At 43.0% G+C, this 20,249-nt stretch overlaps 1 protein-coding gene and 1 pseudogene across 5 annotated transcripts in view; both read right to left on the bottom strand.

Annotated features, from left to right (window-relative positions):
• The window catches only part of LOC147025695 (xanthine dehydrogenase/oxidase-like), a 400,539-nt gene that overhangs the window by 333,462 nt on the left and 46,828 nt on the right, over positions 1–20,249 (bottom strand). The window lies entirely within an intron of this gene.
• On the bottom strand, positions 2,065–6,410 carry LOC147025696 (uncharacterized; annotated as a pseudogene).

Here is a 20,249-nt window from a genome sequence, read left to right as displayed (position 1 = left end):
CAAAGCATTTGATTCAGTGAACAGGGATGCCCTCTGGAGGATTCTTGGTCTTCATAGACTGCCACCAAAACTGATCAATCTGATGTTTGAACTATACTCTGATACTGAGAGTGCTGTGAGATATGGTGATAACATCTCTGAGTTATTTCCAGTTGTTACGAGAGTTCATCAGGTGTGTGTACTGGCCACCACACTTTTCAGCGCTTGCATCGGCCGGATTCTGGAGAGGATGTCAGCGAGATCAAGTTGCATCATTTGGGAATGTCAAGATCTCTGACCTTGATTTCGTAGAGGATGCAGTCATCTTTGCAGAGACTCTGGATATCCTTTTGGGGGCCCTCGAGGTGCTGAATGAGGAGTGGGAGCCGCTGGGATTACGGGTTTCCTGGGCAAAACTAAGATCCAGGCCTTCAATGACATCCTGGATGCTGCTATCTTGTACCTGTTTGTGGTGAGGATGTTGAGGTCATGGAGAGATTCACTTACTTTGGCAGTGATATTCATGTCTCTGCTGGCTGAGAGCCAAAGGTCAATAGGTGTCTGGGTTGGGCCTAGGGAGTGATGGATTCACTGGATCATGGGGTTGTGGCACTGTCAGTACCTGTGGAGGGGGACAAAAGTCCAAGTCTTCCTCTCTGGATGTGTCTTGGACTCTGACCAGGAATCTGAGATGGGAGACAATTCCTTTGGTACCAGATCTCTTCGGTGAATCCTTGGCAATCGCCGGTCAGACTTTGTGTCCAACGAGCAGTTGCTGAGAGAGACTCAAATGAGATTTGTTACCTGCATAGTCTGTGAGCGTCAGCTGCGGCTGTATGGATATTGTGACTCGTTTTCCTGATGCTGATCCTGCTCACCAGATTCTCTCAGCGAAGGAGGCTCGTGAGTGGAGGAGGCCAATGGGCCGACTACGTGCCTCATGGTTGCGGCAGGTTGACCAGCATCTCAAGGAGATGGGGATGGGCCTGGCATCTGCCTGGGGGATGGCCAGACGGAGACCCCTCGAGTACTGGCGGAAAGTGGACGCAGCAACGCGCTGCTCCGACGCATGCTTCCATATCTGACCTGACCTGACCTTTTCTCCACAGACTAGTTATAATTTTATATTATTTTTATTCTCCGCCCCTCATAATAGGCCAGCCAACATGGAATATTACACTTTTTGGGGCATCACGTGTTAATAGCAGGCATCCATGTCAGATCAATGAGTCATTGGATAAAGAAAAAGGTGTGGGTGGATGCCACCCTGGATTCTCAATTTTTAGGTCATTTTCAAGTTCATCAAGCTAAAATTGGCAAAAAATGACAAAATGATGATTTTCCTTTACTTTGGCAGAGTTAAAACATTTTTGGTGCCATTATCTTTATGCATTTTTCTGTTTCATATTTTCATACACAGACAACAAAAACATCATGTAAACTTTTGAATTTACATCAATGCACAACACAATGTAACATAAAACTGCAGTTTCGAAATGCAGTAGTCTGAGTACCTATTATGGTAATCAAGTTTCTCACTGGCAGTGAACCAAGCTGAGAAAATGAAATGTTATGTCTTAGGTTACTGTAGATTAGTTCAACAATAATTTCAATGTTCGCTAAAATGTACTATTGTTACGAATCTGGAAGCCATTTGCACACAGACAGACAGCAGTCCCCGTAGCTCAGTTATCTTGATAAGTATGTGTTATAGTTATAGTCTGGGAGACCATGGAGATTTGTTTAGCATTGCGAGTACAAAAGGTTTGAGGCTTGGAATATGATGGGATACAACATGGGACCCTCAAACGGGCATTGTTAAGTTTCATCTCCCATACCATTCCTGGGGGCAACCACTTAAAGTACCCCCAAATTCAAGTTTAATTAGCATGATTGAGTATATGAATGAAACCAATGCCAAAATGTTCTCCTAGAAGGTAGAAATAAAGATCCGCCATTCTTAAGTGTCAACTCCTGTCCTTAGTCGACTTAAGATCGCTCCTAATTAGCGCTAATTACCACGTTAATTAGCATGATTGAGTACAAAGATGGAATTCAGGCCAAAATGTCTATCAGACCACCCTGTCCACAGATTGGCCATTCTTAAGTGTCAACTCCTGTACCTAGTCCACTAAAGAACGGGGATAAAATGAATGAACAATATACATTATATATGCGAAAACAGTTTAATAAAATTTGAAACAAAATTACAACATGGACGAAAATGCGATAATCACTGCTGATAATTGGTACTGAGTTGTAATGATCACTATTAATTATATGAAATTACTAATGGAGTTATTTCTAACTGTAGTTTGATTAAATTGATGACATTAAAGAAGTCACAGGTAGCAACTGGTTGTTGTGCATCGTGTTCCTTAATCATCTGTCCAGTCTGACTCGTCATCCGATGAGACGGTCATGTTCTCCTCTTCGATACTTTCATCACCATTGAGCTCATCTTCCTCTGGAACCAGCGTGTCTGGCATCTGTGGCCATTCATGCCAAATTGGCTGATAATACCCATTGTCAAAGTCCCAACAATTTCATTCCGTAGGGTGCTGTTGGATTTCAGCGACATCAACATTCAGCCACATGTGAGCAACAAATGATGCACGTTTCATATGCATAATGAGCTCTGCCTCACATGGTGGAATGGCACTTGCGTTTATGCCCTTAAGTTTCTCCAAGGGGTTCTTTGCTGTCGACTTTGGTCCATAGCGCTTTTCAAACACCTTGTACCGTTAACCATTGAGTGTCACCTTGCTGGGGTCCTTTGCACCATACATGATTGTGGTGAAAGTTTGCAGGGTCTTTCGAGTTTTTTGACTCAGTTCTGTTTCAGTCGCCAAGCTTTGGAATGCTTTCTGTGCCTCTTTATTCTTTTCCAGCTTAGCAAATGGTTTGACTTTGCCTTTGCGAACAAATGCCGCAGTGTAGTCACTGCCTGTGAACGCGTTGAATCCCGGCAATGCTGCACATATCTGAGGTCCAAGTAACTCATAGATGGCAGTAATGCTGATATATCTACGGTTATTCTTGGCTCCAGTACAAACATCCATCCACAAGGGTGACTGAAACTTGCTACAGTGATACAACATGACGATTGCTATGTGTATATCATTGAGTATCATTGAGTGACTGACTCAAGTACGGAACGCATGCACGGTCGGTGTCCATCAATCTTCTCTGTGCTTCCTAGCGCGAAGTCAGTCAGTCAGTCAGTCAGTCAGTCAGTCAGTCTCTCTCTCTCTCTCTCTCTCTCTCTCTCTCTCTCTCTCTCTCTCTCTCTCTCTCTCTCTCTCTCTCTCTCTCTCTCTCTCTCTCTCTGTGTTTACCTTTATTGCTTCAGCTTTATTTGTTTAAGTTTTGTTTATCAAGTTACATAAGGTGTGTTTTGTTTTGTTTTTTTAAGTTTTTTTTTGTGAATTAAAACCTCGGTGTGAGGTCTCATAAACGAGCAGTATGCTTTTTTTTCCATTGCCAATAAATTTGACAAAAAGGGGGTCATTTTTTCCTTAAACCAGGTATCCGAAAAAAAATATATTATATTGACCACGTGAACTATGATAAAATATAAAAGAGCTAGATATTAATAATGGTATGTAATAATTTTTATGCAGGGGTTCCCTGAGACATGAAAACTATTTCAAGGGTTCCACAAGGGTAAAAAGGTTGAGAAACGCTGCTCCAGTCGATCCTTTTCCTCGTAGATCTTCATGAATGCCAAAAAGTGGAGGATCTCAAAGGCAAGGACTAGTATTGGATGCAACCTTTTGCAGCGATTAAAATGTTTTCCTGATAGGAAGCCGTTCAGTGACCCTGGGGCAAGGACGTCAGTATCAGTTAGCATGTCAGGTCCTCCTGAATCAGAGATGATCTTCCCGACCGCTTTAAAAAATGCCATCTCAATGTGAAACACACCTGGCATTATGAAGACGTCATAAAACTGGGGCTTTTCTGTGGCTTGAATCTGCATGGCAGGTTTTGCCGCATTCAGGTCATACGTGACAATTCCAAATTTCTGCTCACACTCTTTGGCACATCTTTGGGCTGTGATGAGCGTCTCTTGTATGACATCAAGACAAGTGATTGGCTGTCTCAGGTTGGGCATGTATCAGACCTCTTGTTTTGGCAGCTTGTTTTCGTAGTTTTTGGCATTATACCCGACCCACATTGGAACCTTGCCTACATCTAGAGCATGACTCATCATCCACATCAGGTCCAAGTTTCTTGCAGCACCACTGACACCACTGACAGGTTGAAGACACCTTCGTGCTTGTAACTGAAAACTGTCATTTTTGTTTTTTTACGATAGGGTTCCAGTGATACCTCTTGTTGCTCCAGTGATCGTTTTCGACCCTTCCTGGTGCTAGGGACTATTGGAGGCAATGAGACGGACTCGCTTGGTTAAACTGACCTTGTTTCTTCTGATTCATCTGGTACATTCTGATACATTATTCCCATTGTATCATGTAGTGTGTCTGCACCAGATAATGTATTTGTCAACTCATCGAAGTTATCAAATGCAACACCCATTGGCTTGTCTTTGATGGTTCCATCAGGACAGGACAGTCACCTTTCTTGAAGTTGCTCTGCTGTTTCTGTTTCCAATTCCTCTAAGCTGTTGTAATTTATGCAGTGCCCAAATCGATTAACACCTGCACAACCTTTTTGCTACCTGTGACAGATTTCAAAGCGACACCCAGTGCCACTTGCTTTGCTGGTTTGACTTTACCTCTCCTCGTAATGAAGAGGGCATCATCACAGGATGATTTAACGCGGCGCATGACATGATCGTAACATTTTGTGGGATTTTGTCCACAGTACAAGGTGGTGAAGAAAGTAGATAACAGAGGTGGTGGGGGGGAGGATACATTACCTCCCTTCAGGTCATCTAAAGTAGGATTTTTGGGCAAATCCTTTTTTTGAACATCAAGTAGTTGTTTCCTGAGTAGCAGAGCGGCCTTAGTCACAATTTGTTCATCATCGGAGGCATAGTCATATGCGACACGTACTGCGTCATCAGACATTTCAGAACTGTACATTATCAATCCTAATTTCTTTCCGAGTGGAGTTTGAAATTTAAGTTTGTCACCAAATTTTCCCTTCAAATTCCGCATTAGGCTTTGAGCGTTATTTCGAGGAATTTCTGATGATATATTGCACAAGTCCAAATACCTCGCATACACGGATGTAAGGAGTTTGGGCCTTTTGTTTCTGAGGACAGATTGCTCAACATATGCTTGAATATCATCAACAGCTGACAGGTTGGTGGTACTGATTGATAGACTTTCGGCACTCTTCCTGTCACGATCGTGTACTCTGTTTGCCGACATCAGAAACGAACTCTTGCAAGAGTGATGATATTTCACTTCCTTGGCAACGAGGTCAATGCCACTGATTTTAGACAAGATTTTAGCATCATTTACTACCAAAGCCGCCTCCTGAATGCTTTGGCTCGCCTCGAGAGTTTCGCAAGCGCCAGCAACTTCAAGCCCACCCTTTTTGCGCTTTTTTGTGTTACCACAAAACAAACATTGCGGTGGAAATATACCGGAAGTGGATGGCTTTTCATCTGAGGTTGCGGTTGCAGAACGTAAATGTGTTGTCGTAGAGGTACTCGCAGTGTCACCAATGTCGACAGGTGACTAGGCTGGCTGAAACTGCAGTAAAGTTTTGAAAACAGCTCACATGATATCCATCCTTTTCTCCTGGGCTTTCAGGTAGATGAAGAACGACATCGCGGTAGACTGAAATCTCGAAATTTCGTTTTTTACGCCTGTTTGATGCAGCTTTTTGTATTGTGGCCCATTGTTGTTGACCGAATGGTAACACTTCAAGGCATGGCCTCTTTCCCGAACTCTGATGGATATGAAGGATACAGCGTCTCTGAGGTGTCGGAACTGGGCTTGGGGTCTCAGTCCTGGCAATGTTAGGAGACCAATCAGGGTCTTGCGTATCCATTGTCACTTATCTGAAAAGGCAATATTATTTGGGATAGAACAATGTCGGGAAAGGTTTTTTAAAGGAAACATTTTGTTTTTGCAATCAGCAAAATGAAATTTCTTGTGTTACCAGGTTTAATTAGGACATGGCGTAAATTAAAGTACCGGTAAATCGATTAAATGATCTCAGGCTTAGAGACAGATATTGTGGATTAAAAAATGTTTTTGTAAACATGATAAAGGATGAGATGATCACATTTGACCCGTTCTTAAGTGGACTAGGTGCAGGAGTTGACACTTAAGAATGGCCAATCCATGGACAGGGTGGTCTGATAGACATTTTGGCCTGAATTCCATCTTTGTACTCAATCATGCTAATTAACGTGGTAATGAGCACTAATTAGGGGTGATCTTAAGTTGACTAAGGACAGGAGTTGACACTTAAGAATGGCGGATATTGATTTTCACCCCAAAGATGAGCAACTTAGCGCTGGTTTCATTCATGTACCTAATTATGCAAATTACCCCCCCCCCCCAGCAGTACTGATCCTGACTTTTGACCCATTCTTAATTGGACTTGGTACAGGATTTGACACTTAAGAATGGCCGAAACTTAGTCAGGGTACCCTACTGGATATTTTGGTGCAAGTCTCATTTTTGCACTCAATCATGCTAATTAATGTGGTAATTAGCGCTAATTAGGGGCGTTCTTAAGTAGGCTAAATACAAGAGTTGACACTTAAGAATGGTGGATCTTTATTTCTCCCTTCTAGGAGAACATTTTGGCACTGGTTTCATCCATATACTCAATCATGCTAATTAAACTTGAATTTGGGGGTACTTTAAGTGGTCGCCCCCAGGAATGGTACGGGAGATGAAACTTAACAATGCCCGTTTGAGGGTCCCATGTTGTATCCCATCATATTCCAAGCCTCAAACCTTTTGTACTCGCAATGCTAAACAAATCTCCATGGGCTCCCGGACTATTCGGGTCCCATCCCATATGTATAACGGAAATTACATGTGTGCGCTATGAAGTTTCTATACAGTTAGTTGTTTTTTTTTACAACAAATCCCCTTCACTTCTTCAAAGCACCTACTCCATTGCCCACGTGTTTTTGGCTGAAGGTGTGGGCGGAGCCTCCATCGTGTCAGATCGAGGCTCCGCTCCGAGGAAGGGCATGGAGCGTTTCCTCCAGCCAATGGGAAGCCAGAGTGCCAAAAGCTACGACAGAGCCTCTTCGGGGGGCAGGCCTCAAACGCCCCAAACAACCCCCCCCCCCCGAGACACCCCGTCCAATCAGGAGGCTCAGCTCCTCAGGGCCGGCTTTGCCTTAGCCAGATGGAGTGTTCGGCCCGACCAATGAGGGGAGGCCACTAGTCGCCCCTCGACAACCCCTCGTCCAACCAGGAGGCGAGTGGGAGGGGAAGAAATCGCTCAGACCTGGCAAGAAGAGTAGAGTGGCTGTCAGGACTAGTGTCCTGCAGTCATCGAAGCCGATTGCTTCTGGTCTCGTGCGGTGGCTTGTTCTCGGTCGTGGTCTGCGGTCCTTCGCGGTAGCTCCTCGTGGCGGTGGTAGCCGAGCAGCCAGGGTCATGGACCCGTGAATTTCGGAAGGTGGATTCGAGTCCCACCGTGGTGGTTGGAGACCGTTGTGACCGCACGAGGCGGGAAGGTACCCGGCCAGGCTCTGTTCCTCTAGCTCGCCTTACCTCTGGGCTGAGGGGCCGAATAAAGATCCATGGGGTCTATTTCGTGTGTGTGTATGTGTGTGTGTGTGTGTGTGTGTGTGTGTGTGTGTGTGTGTGTGTGTGTGTGTGTGTGTGTGTGTGTGTGTGTGCGTGTGTGTGTGTGTGTGTGTGTGTGTGTCACCGTCCTGTAAGTAGAAACTGTTTAGGTGCCTTGTACATTGTAAATTGCATTTCTCATATTCGGATAACTCTGCTCTGTGTCTTCATCCCTAGTGTGAATAAATATCTGTTAAATGTTCCAGTTCGTTGCCTGTCATTTCTACCATTGAGCCAGCACAGTGTGTATTGAGAATTAGGGAGGCTGTGTGCCGTAAGTTGTCGTTTGGACCGATGGACTCTGGTCATTCCGCTCGGTTACACCGGACCGAGGTCGCTTGAGCAACCCGGTTCGACAGAGTCCGTCGAGGGTGTGACTTCCCCGGTAACTTGATGACGTGGGTACTTAGGTATATTGAAGTTAGGCAATTAACCCTACCCCACGCTGTATAAATATTGGCGACCTGGGTTCGCGAAGGGACCTGTGACCTTTCGGACTTATCCCAGAGTCACGACCTAAATTCCGGGGTGTTCGGTGGAGACGACCCTACCGTTCCCCCTGGTGGTCGTTTATCGCCGCCGAACCCCGGCCCACAACACTATGTGCATGTTTTATAGAAAATCTCTTGCCCAGCTGGGTTACAATATTCTACCGCATCACAGCCACATGCAGAAGTGCACTTCAGTTCTTTTTTAAAGCAAGTGCACCGAGCTGTTTGGCATTTGAATTTTCACCCACAGGTCATCAGCTGAAGGCAGGCATTTGGAATTGGGGGCAGTCTTGTCCAGATAGGTACCAGGCAAGTCTTCTCCTTCATCCAAGCAGCGGTGTCCACAGGGGATGGTATCCTGATGCATTCTCGATGTGCTTGCAACCAGATCTTTGCCTGGTAATTGGCACGTTTACTGTGCAGATCCAGGGCATCTTTGGTTGGAGGCAACAAATCAAGGCCCTTATTGGATTTACCAAACACATGGAATCTGGCTTGATCCACACTTGGCTGTGCAGGAATGCCATACAGATGACATAAAACTGCTCAACTTGGACGAGTTCTCCATCGCGACCAATTCCACTGACTAGGAGTGGCTGACTCTGGAAAGTTTTCCAGCACGTCTTCTTCCCATGGCCACTGAAGGCTGAGGTTGTGTCACAACCTATTAGTGCATGGAAACTCAGCAAGTTTTCCCTAACAGGTGGTGGCAGTTTGTCTGATACAGCATGTATTGGGGAGCACTTCTGCTTCTTTGATGTTCCAGAAACCATCCATACTTGAGCTGTTCTTGTTGGCATGAAGTGTAGGAGAAGCAGCAAAACATCTGTGTCACTGCACATGAACACCAACCTTTCATATCCTTCACTGACTACCTCACATGAATGGAGTATCAGCCTTGTATCAGCCTCTTCGTGGTTGCCATGAAGTCTGACTGTTTTCCCTTCTTGTTGATCTGGCATCGGTAGCATTGGAGAATCCACCTCCTGTTACCACTTCACATCTTTCAGGGAGATCTTCGCTCTTCTGCATGATCATGTCAGAAAGGAACCTTGTAGGATCTGCCTTGTTCACATCTGAGGCGATGAAATTGCTCCAAACCTGGGGTAGGGGGACATCTGGCCCATCAATGATCTTGCGAATCGGTTTCTTCTTGCCCATTCTCTTTGCTCGAGTCACAGCCTTGATTGACTCATCTCCAGTGTAGCGGTCAAACTACGTCAACTCTTGTTGTGTGTTCACCAAAGTGGTTCGTCACAGTGCGCATAAATAAATCAGCATAGTTGCCAAATGTCTAGCAACAATGGGGCTTCCCAAGTGTCTGGATGAGTGCATGACCATCAATCAGCACACATGTCTTCATATCAGCTTCTGGAACATCTGAGGGTACACTTATTCCAGCCATTAAGATACTGACCAGCTCTCCCTTTGGGGTTGAGTTCATCTGACCTCCGAGCTTTGCCAAAGACAGTGGCACTGGTGCAAGCTCATGCTTCAGGATAGACTCCATTTCAACTGACCGGCCAGCAGTTAAGTAGCCGCTGCATCAACTTTCTGTCAGCCTTGATGGATTTCTGTGCACTCTGCTGAGTTGAAATTGCCGCCTTGTACATATTGGCAAAGGTTTTTGAGTCGTACTTTCTGAGAGTATCATAGAACTGTACATTTACATCAACCAGTCGCTGCTTCACATTTGATACCAGGTACTGCTGCTGTGGATCAAGACCATGATGGGATGCTAGCTGTGATAATGACTGGCGCTGTTTCTTCAGTCTGCTTAGCTTGCTTTCAGAGGTGAATGTGGAGTTGCAGGTTTTGTGCCACCTGTGTTCCATTGCATGGAATTCTTCCTCTGAAAGCACCTCAAGTCTCTCAAGGATGTCTACATTGGTGGTGTCATCCAGTTTTCACCTCTGATCAGCAACTGTCCTTGTTCTGTTTATTCCTTCTGTGGATGCTGTGCGGAGGTCACCTGAACTGCTCTGACAAAAACAAACAAGAGAGCTTGGCTGTGTCTTTGCTCTCTCTTTTACGCTTGATAATTGATACAGAATCCATGGCTGGCTACTATACTACTGCTTTCAAACTGTGGAAGTTTCGAGCGATCTGAAAATACAGTGTACACAGTGGTAATAGCCATGCAACAACGATCAACAAGAACACCTAGCACACTGCTCGATACACTACATCTGGTAGATATTTGGCAGGAAGCCTGCCTATCTCCAACTGTAAAGAAAATAACAACATGTTAATGGTGTGCAAGTTCTGGTAGTACTGAGAACAAAGTGACATTGGACATGGTAAAATACCCATAAGAATCTTATTCTTCTTCTTCTTTCGGCGAGCTCCCGTTAGGGGTCGCCACAGCGGATCAACCGTCTCCATTTCGCTCTATCCTTCACATCTTCCATTGACACTCCAACCACCCGCATGTCCGCCCTCACCGTATCCATGAATCTCTTCTTTGGCCTTCCTCTTCTCCTTCTGCCTGGCGGCTCCATCTTCAACATCCTTCGCCCGATATACTCCGCTTCCCTCGTGTGCACATGCCCAAACCATCTCAATCTCGCCTCTCTCACTTTGTCTCCAAACCGTCCTACCTGCGCTGTCCCTCTAATATACTCATTTCTTATCCTATCCATCCTCTTCACTCCCAACGAGAATCGCAGCATCTTTAACTCTGCCACCTCCAGCTCCGCTTCCTGTCTTTTTGTTAGTGCCACCGCCTCCAACCCATACAACATAGCTGGTCTCATTACCGTCTCATATACTTTCCCCTTCACTCTAGCAGCTACCCTTCTGTCACAAATCACTCCTGAAACTCTTCTCCAACCACTCCATCCTGCCTGCATTCTCTTTTTCACTTCTCTCCCACACTCTCCGTTACATTGGACAGTTGATCCCAAGTATTTAAACCCATCCACCTTCCCCACCTCAACTCCTTGCAACCGCAGCATACCACCACCCTCCCTCTCATTTACGCACATGTACTCCGTCTTACTCCGACTGACGATCATTCCCCTTCTCTCCAGTGCGTAGCTCCACCTCTCGAGGCTCGCCTCAGCCTGCTCCCTACTCTCCCTACAGATCATGATGTCATCGGCGAACATCATAGTCAATGGAGACTCCAGTCTGATCTCGTCCGTCAACCTGTCCATCACCATTGCAAACAGGAAAGGGCTCAGAGTCGATCCTTGGTGGCTGGTGCAATCCCACTTTTACCTTAAACCGGTCCGTCATTCATACCGCACACCTCACCGCTGTCACACTGTCCTCATACATATCCTGCACGATCCTCACATACTTCTCCACCACTCCTGACTTCCTCATACAATGCCACAACTCCTCTCTTGGCACTCTATCATAAGCTTTCTCTAAATCCACAAACACACAATTTAACTCCTTCTGGCCTTCCCGATAATTCTCCATCAACATTCTCAAAGCAAACATTGCATCAGTGGTGCTCTTTCCTGGCATAAACCCATATTGCTGATCACAGATAGTCACCTCTCCTCTCAACCTAGCTTCCACTACTCTTTCCCACACCTTCATGGTGTGGCTTAACAACTTTATCCCTCTGTAATTTCCACAGCTCTGCACATCACCCTTATTCTTGAAAATCAGAACCAGTACACTTAATCTCCACTCCTCAGGCATCCTCTCACTTTCCAAGACTTTATTAAACAATCTGGTTAACAACCCAACTGCCATCTCTCCTAAGCACTTCCATGCCTCCACTGGTATACCATCTGGGCCAACCACCTTTCCACTTTTCAGCTTCTTCATAGCAGTCCTCACTTCATCCTTACTGATCCACCCTACTTCCAGATTCACTATCTCCAACTCTTCCAACCTTCTCTCTCTCTCATTTTCTTCATTCATCAGCTCCTCAAAGTACTCCATCCACCTTCTCAACACACTCTCCTCGCTCGTCAGCACATTCCCCATTTGCGTCCTTTATCACCCTAACCTGCAGCACATCCTTCCCAGCTCGGACCCTCTGTCTTGCCAATCGGTATAAATCCTTTTCCCCTTCTTTTGTATCCAACTTCTCACACAGCTCGTCATATGCCTTTTCCTTGGCCTTTGCCACCTCTCTTTTTGCCTTTCGCCGCCACTCCTTGTACTCCTGCCTACTTTCTTCGTCTCTCTGACTATCCCACTTCCTTTTCGCCAACCCCTTCTTCCTTATACTTTCGTGTACTTCCTCATTCCACCACCAAGTCTCCTTATCTTCCTTCCTCTGTCCAGATGTCACACCAAGTACCTTCCGAGCTATCTCCCTCACCACTTCTGCTGTAGTTGCCCAATCATCCACCCATCTTTACCACCATCCAACGCCTGTCTAACCTCCTCCCGAAATTTCACGCAACAGTCTTCCTCCTTCAGCTTCCACCATCTGGTCCTTGGTTCAGCCCTCACTCTCTTCCTCAACCTCACCTCTAAAGTCATCCTACAGAGCACCAATTGATGCTGTCGAGGTACACTCTCCCGTGCCACCACCTTACAGTCACGAATCGCTTTCAGGTTGCATCCCCTGCTTAAGACGTAATCCAACTGTGTGCACTTTCCTCCACTCTTGTATGTCACCCTGTGTTCCTCCTTCTTCTTGAAATACATATTTACCACTACCATTTCCATTCTTTTTGCAAACTGGACCACCATTTGCCCTTCCACGTTTCTCTTGTTGAGACCGTACCTATCCATCACCTCCTCATCCTCTTTATTCCCTTCCCCAACATGCCCATTGAAATCTGCTCCAATCACCACTCTTTCATCCTTGGATACACTCTCCACCACTTCATCTAATTCACTCCAGAAATCTTCTTTATACTCCATCTCACACCCCATATGTGGGGCATATGCACTGATGACATTCATCATCACCCCTTCAATTTCCAACTTCACACTCATCATTCGGTCAGACACTCTCCTCACCTCCAATACCCTCTTGACATAATCTTCCTTCAGGATTACCCCGACACCTTTTCTCCTCCCATCCACACCATGGTAGAACAGTTTGAAACCACCTCCAATGCTCCTAGCTTTACTCCCCATCCACATGGTCTCTTGTACACACAGTATGTCCACCTTTCTTCTCTCCATCATATCAGCCAACTCTCGCCCTTTGCCAGTCATCGTCCCAACATTCAGAGTTCCAACTCTCACCTCCACACTTCTACCCTTCCCCCTCTCCCACTGCCTCCGGACTCGCCTTCCCCGTCTCCTTCTCCTCCTTCGCCCAGCAGTAGCACAATTTCCACTGGTATCCTGCTGACCACCGGTACCGGTGGCGGTCGTTGGTAACCCGGGCCTCGACCGATCCGGTATGGAAATTCGTTTTGTTGTCCGCATTATGATTTGGCATAGGTTTTTACGCCGGATGCCCTCCCTGACGCAACCCTGGTCGCCTCTTACGACACACAGGGATATGGTACAGCTATTCTAACCGGGGCATATAACGGGCCCAGTACAACTGGTGCTCATTTCGCCGACCTCGGAAGGATGGCAGGCTGAGTCAACCCCCTGATGTTTTCGATTTGGTTTGTATATATATATATATATATATATATATATATATATATATATATATATATATATATATATATATATATATATATATATATATATATATATATATATATATACATATATACATATATTAATTCAGTGTCCCAACGGGGTTTGAACTCAGGACCTATTGGGTCCCAAGCCACTGCCCTAACCACTGCGCCAACACCAGGCTTAATCGACTGGGGAACAAACCAGCGACCATTGTCAGATACAAGAAGAAGGAGCAGAAGGTAAAATACCCATAATAATATGACAGAAAAATGGCAATGTTTGCCTTTCAGTCTCTTAAAACTCTATAAATTAAGGTATATTTTCAGTTTAACCATTCACAATGCAAGAATATACTTGCTACAATATACAAGCTTTGGTTTTATTGATATGTTCATTAAAATAGGCACCGGTTTCATAAAAATAGGCAAAACCCCAAAATCGACCGGCAATGACCTTGGTGACCTTCAAAATGACCTTGAAATTGAAACTCGGTGATGGCATCCACCCACATTCTTTTTACCTTGCCACAGTGGAATGAACCAACATGGATGCCTGCTATAAACAAGCGATGCCACAAAAAAATTTTCTCGGGGACTTTTCGATTTTTGCCTCGTCTACTATCAGTAAATGATGGCCAAATCCTGTGTTTAGGTATGATTGAATAGAATACGTGTTATGGTTATATCTGCTCTGATGTGCCTTTTTGCTTTCTTTCTTATTAATACTTTCTTTTGAATAATTGCTTGCTTGTGTGGTTATAATAAATAATTGTCTGTTGCTATTTCCAATCTGTCTCTGTCCGGTATGGAAATTCGTTTTGTTGTCCGCATTATGATTTGGCATAGGTTTTTACGCCGGATGCCCTTCCTGACGCAACCCTGGTCACCTCTTACGACACAGGGATATGGTACACCTATTTTAACCGGGGTATACACCGGCCCAGTACACTGGTACTCATTTCGCCGACCTCGGAAGGATGACGGGCTGAGTCAACCCCCTGGTGTATTAATTCAGTGGCTCAACGGGCCTTGAACTCAGGACCTTTTGGATCCCAAGCTGCTGCCCTAACCACTGTGCCAACACCAGGCTTTTATATATATATATATATATATATATATATATATATATATATATATATATATATATATATATATATATATATATATATATATATATATATATATATATATATATATATATATATATATATATATATATATATATATATATATATATATATATATATATATATACATACATATATATACATACATATATATATATATATATATACTTATGCCTCGTCTACTGTGTGTGTGTGTGTATATATATATATATATATATATATATATATATATATATATATATATATATATATATATATATATATATATATATATATACATATATGTATATATATATATATATATATATATATATATATATATATATATATATATATATATATATATATATATATATATGTATATATATATATATATATATATATATATATATATATATATATATATGTATATATATATATATATATATATATATATATATATATATATATATATATATATATATATATATATATATATATATATATATATATATATATATATATATATATATATATATATATATATATATATATATATATATATATATATATATATATATATATATATATGTATATATATATATATATATATATATATATATATATATATATATATATATATATATATATATATATATATATTGACCGTTTTTACAGCCATTTTTCCCTGCTGTGCAGGGGTTTGGCTTTTTCTTGAGGCAATGTTTTATGGCCGGATGCCCTTCCTGACGCCAACCCTGGTCCCCTCTTACGACACACTGGGATATGGTACACCTATTCTAACCGGGGCATACACCGGGACCAGTACACTGGCACTCATTTCGCCGACCTCGGAAGGATGACAGGCTGAGTCAACCCCCTGGTGTTAATTCAGCAGCCAACGGGGCTTGAACTCAGGACACTGGGATCCCAAGCCGCCACCCGAACCACTAAGCCAACACCAGGCTTCATATATATATATATATATATATATATATATATATATATATATATATATATATATATATATATATATATATATATATATATATATATATATATATATATACACAGTAGACTAGGCGTAAGTCGGCAGCGTCAAAAAGTCCCGAATTTATCTCATGTTAAGTCCCTATGAATAAAAGGGTCATCCCTCTGTAAGTCGTCATCTCTAAGTCGTCACTTCGTCTAAGTCGTCAGATGTTGTCCATTCCCACGTAATGGAAACTCAAGTAAATTACCACTCCTAACTCGTCACACGGAACTGCTGCCTCGTGAGAAGCCCGATTTCATGGAATCGTGATGCTCGCTCATTGGGTTACACTGCCAGTGATAGGCTATTTATAACTGTGTACACATGTTGATCGCACTGCAGGCAGGACAATGGCGACTAAGTGCAAGCTTACAACTAAAATCTACCAAGAAAAATACGACATTATCCAGTTTTGCGAGGCAAACCCACTGATGAAGAAAACAGCCATAGCTGAGAAGTTGGACATCAAACGGCAGACATTGAATGATATCTTGAAGAATAAGGGCACGATGTTTGGACAAGTGGAGAAGATCGCGAGGCCGGTGGTAAGTGTGAAACGCGTAAAATGTGTGTCCTTTGAAGATGTCGATGACGCGCTCATCATCTGGTTTCGGCAAATGTCGGCTCAGCCAAATATTCGGTTGGACGGTGAAATGTTGCTGCTGAAGGTACGTAAATTCGCTGCGGACCTCGGGCATGATGATGCCGAGACCTTGCCGATGCACTGGATAGACAGATTCAAAGTGAGGTGGGGAATCGGCAAGGTCAAGAAGTGCGGCGAATCAGGCAGCGTGGATTCGGCAGTGGTGCACGACTGGAAGGATGGCAAATTGAAAGACATCTTGGAAAGGTATCAGCCTCGGGACGTGTACAATGCCGATGAGACTGGGCTTTTCTGGCAGATGCTGCCAGAAAAGTCTCTGGGGTTCGTTGGTCAATCCCATCATGGTGATAAGCAGGCGAAGTTGTTGTCTTACAGTTGTTCATTATCTTTACTTTTGATAAACTGATTCATGAATTCCATCTTTGCTTGATCACTTTTCAACTCACCAATGAACGCCCACCTATGCCCCGACGATTGCGTTTTCCTTTTGGTACAATAGCCGGCTCTCACAGAAACGTGTCCAGGCCACGCGCAACTTCATCCTTCACCCCACAGTCATCATGAATGTTCGCATATGCGCAAGTCGTCACATTTCTAAGTCGTCACTTTTTTCTCGGTCCCGATGATGACGACTTACGCCTCGTCTACTGTATATATATATATATATATATATATATATATATATATATATATATATATATATATATATATATATATATATATATATATATATATATATATATATATATATATATATGTCATGCGGCACTTTACGACGGGGTTACGTTCTGAGAAACGCGTCGTTAAGCGACGTCGTCGTTGTGCGAACATCATTTTTTTTTCCTTTTCATTTTCGAACATCGTACTTTCACAAAACTACACACCTAGGCTATATGGTATAGCCTATTGCTCCTCGGATACAAACCTGTACAGCATGTTACTGTACTGAATACTGTCGGCAAATGTAACACACATCCAAGAGAGACTGATGACACGTTAGTTTTACCTTTGTGCTGTTCATGACGGCCATCGGTGTTGTTAGCAGCAGCTTATAATCTCCTCTCGCATCGATTATCGAAAGATGAATAAATAGCGTTTGGATTTTATAAATACGTAATCATTGCATCGATGTTATATTTTACAAATGAAGAAACGAGCTCCTGTCAATTGTGATATATATTTTCGGAACAGTGCGATTGTTTAACAACATAAAAAGCTTCACCAAAAAGAAATGTGTTTTAATTTCGACTGCAACAACGATTTATTCGCGGAATTCTTCAATTCAAAGGTAATTTACTTGCGAGAAGGTAAACGTGCAAACATTGGTTCAGTTTGAAAGCCGATTTCCTTGAATCCTGATTTCGCACGACCCTGTTTTTTCGCGATGACATTTTATGGACCTCAATGATCGCATTATAACAGGGCCACACTGTCGTTTATTATCATCATGAAGTATTATGTACTGTACAGCGTACATAATTGTAAGTGCTATTTTTATACGACTGGCAGCGCTACGTCATCCACATCACTCGGCGATAGGAATTTTTCAGCTACATTTTTTTTTTTTCATAGCTGTCAGATCCGTCGAATATGCGATCCGTCGTTGCCCGGAACGTCGTTAAGTGGCGCATGACTGTACATGTATATGTATGTATATATATATATATATATATATATATATATATATATATATATATATATATATATATATATATTGTTACGGATCTGGAAACCATTTGCATTCAACATACAGATGTCCCAAAAGTCAGTTATGTCGTTAAGTATGTGTGTCGTCAGATCCCCTTCCTTTTTTCTCGTGCAAGAATCAAAGGCGTGCGTTGAGATTTCTTTTCGTGAGGTGATTACATCCAACAAGTCATCTGACAACCATCCCATCTGCATGACCGCTCGGCCCATCACGATCCACCACCAACCAGCTGCCTTCTCACACCCTGACGTGCCAAGGCAAGATCTCACGGTTCCGGTTTCTCGGCTCCCACAAACTCGATACTCGATATAAATCTCTTTCATCACTGAATCACCCCTTCAACATCACTTGATATAAATCAAACCCAATCGTGTTTACACACCGCCCAGAGTTTAATATTCACTCGATATAAATCAAACCCAATCGTGTTTACACACCACCCAGCGTTTAATTATAATCACTCGATATAAATCAAACCCAATCGTGTTTACACACCGCCCAGCGTTTAATAATCACTCAATATAAATAAAACCCAATCGTGTGAATACACCACGCAGCGTTTATTATGCACTCGATATAAATCAAACCCAATCGTGTTTATACACCGCGTTTATAAAAAAAATAGGCATTTTTTGGCATTTTTTGGGGAGGCGTCCATTCATCGCGGATTTTCACTTCTCGCAGGGGGGGCGGGGTTGGAACGTAACCCCGTGATAAACGGGGGATGACTGTATATATATATATATATATATATATATATATATATATATATATATATATATATATATATATATATATATATATATATATATATATATATATATTTACATCTAAATTTAGCTCTGGAAAAAAAATAAAAGAGACGACTCCAAAATAAATTTAAATCAGCATCTCTACTTGTATGGCAGCCATTCCATTCCAGTGTCTGTTGAATTCCAACATAGGTACACCTCATTCGACTTAGTGAGGTAATGATTAGGTGATCACCTGAACCAAATCATATTTAACAAGGAAAAGTACAAAAAACACTGCTGTGGTCATCACTATCCTCTTGCAATAGGACCAGCTGGATGGCAAAAGCAGTGCTAGTGGGACCTCAAAAGTAAATGGAATCAAAAAAATAACTATTGACCATGCCAAAAGAGTTGAAAAGAAAAGTTTTGAGTGAGGAAAAGAAGAGTTCAATTATGGCTTTACTGGCAGAGGGATACAGTGAGCGTCACGTTGCTTCCATCCTTTAAATTTCAAAGATGGTGGTTCATAAGAACAAGGTCAAGCAGCAGACATTGGGGACAACAAAGCTACAGTCTGGCAGAGGGCGAAAACGACTTTCCACTGACCAGGATGACCGGCAACTCATTCAAATGTCACTCAACAACCGTAGTATGACATCAAGTAACCTACAAAAAAGAATGGCAAACGGCAGCTGGGGTGAAGTGTATGGTGAGGACGGTTCGAAACAGGCTTCGAGGGGCAGGGCTGAAGTCGTGCAAAGCTCAAAAAAGCCCTTCATCAATGAGAAGCAAAGAAGAGCCAGACTGAGGTTTGCAAAAGACCATAAGGATTGGACCGTAGATGACTGGAGTAAGGTCATCTTCTCTGATGAGTCCAATTTTCAGTTAAACCAACACCTGATCGTCTAATGGTTAGACAGAAACCTGGAGAGGCCTACAAGCCACAGTGCCTCACACTCACTGTGAAATTTGGTGGAGGATAGGTGAAGATCTGGGGTGCTTCAGCAAGGCTGGAATCGGGCAGATTTGTCTTTGTGAAGGACCATCAGATCAAGACCCTGTCATTGCCAGCCAGATCTCCAGACCTGATCCCCATTGAAAACCTCTGGAATGTGATGAAGAGGAAGATGAATGGTCACAAGCCATCAAACAAAGCTGAGCTGCTTGAATTTTTGTGCCAGGAGTGGCATAAAGTCACCCAACAGCAATGTGAAAGACTGGTGGAGAGCATGCCAAGACGTATGAAAGCTGTGATTGAAAATCAGGGTTATTCCACAAAATATTGATTTCTGAA

Source organism: Eptatretus burgeri, chromosome 5 (assembly GCF_056783735.1).
Source record: "Eptatretus burgeri isolate ZD-2024b chromosome 5, Ebu_testis_v1, whole genome shotgun sequence".
Taxonomy (NCBI): domain Eukaryota; kingdom Metazoa; phylum Chordata; class Myxini; order Myxiniformes; family Myxinidae; genus Eptatretus; species Eptatretus burgeri.
The sequence above is the reverse complement of the archived record's forward strand: the minus strand, read 5'-3'. Positions and strand labels throughout refer to the sequence as shown.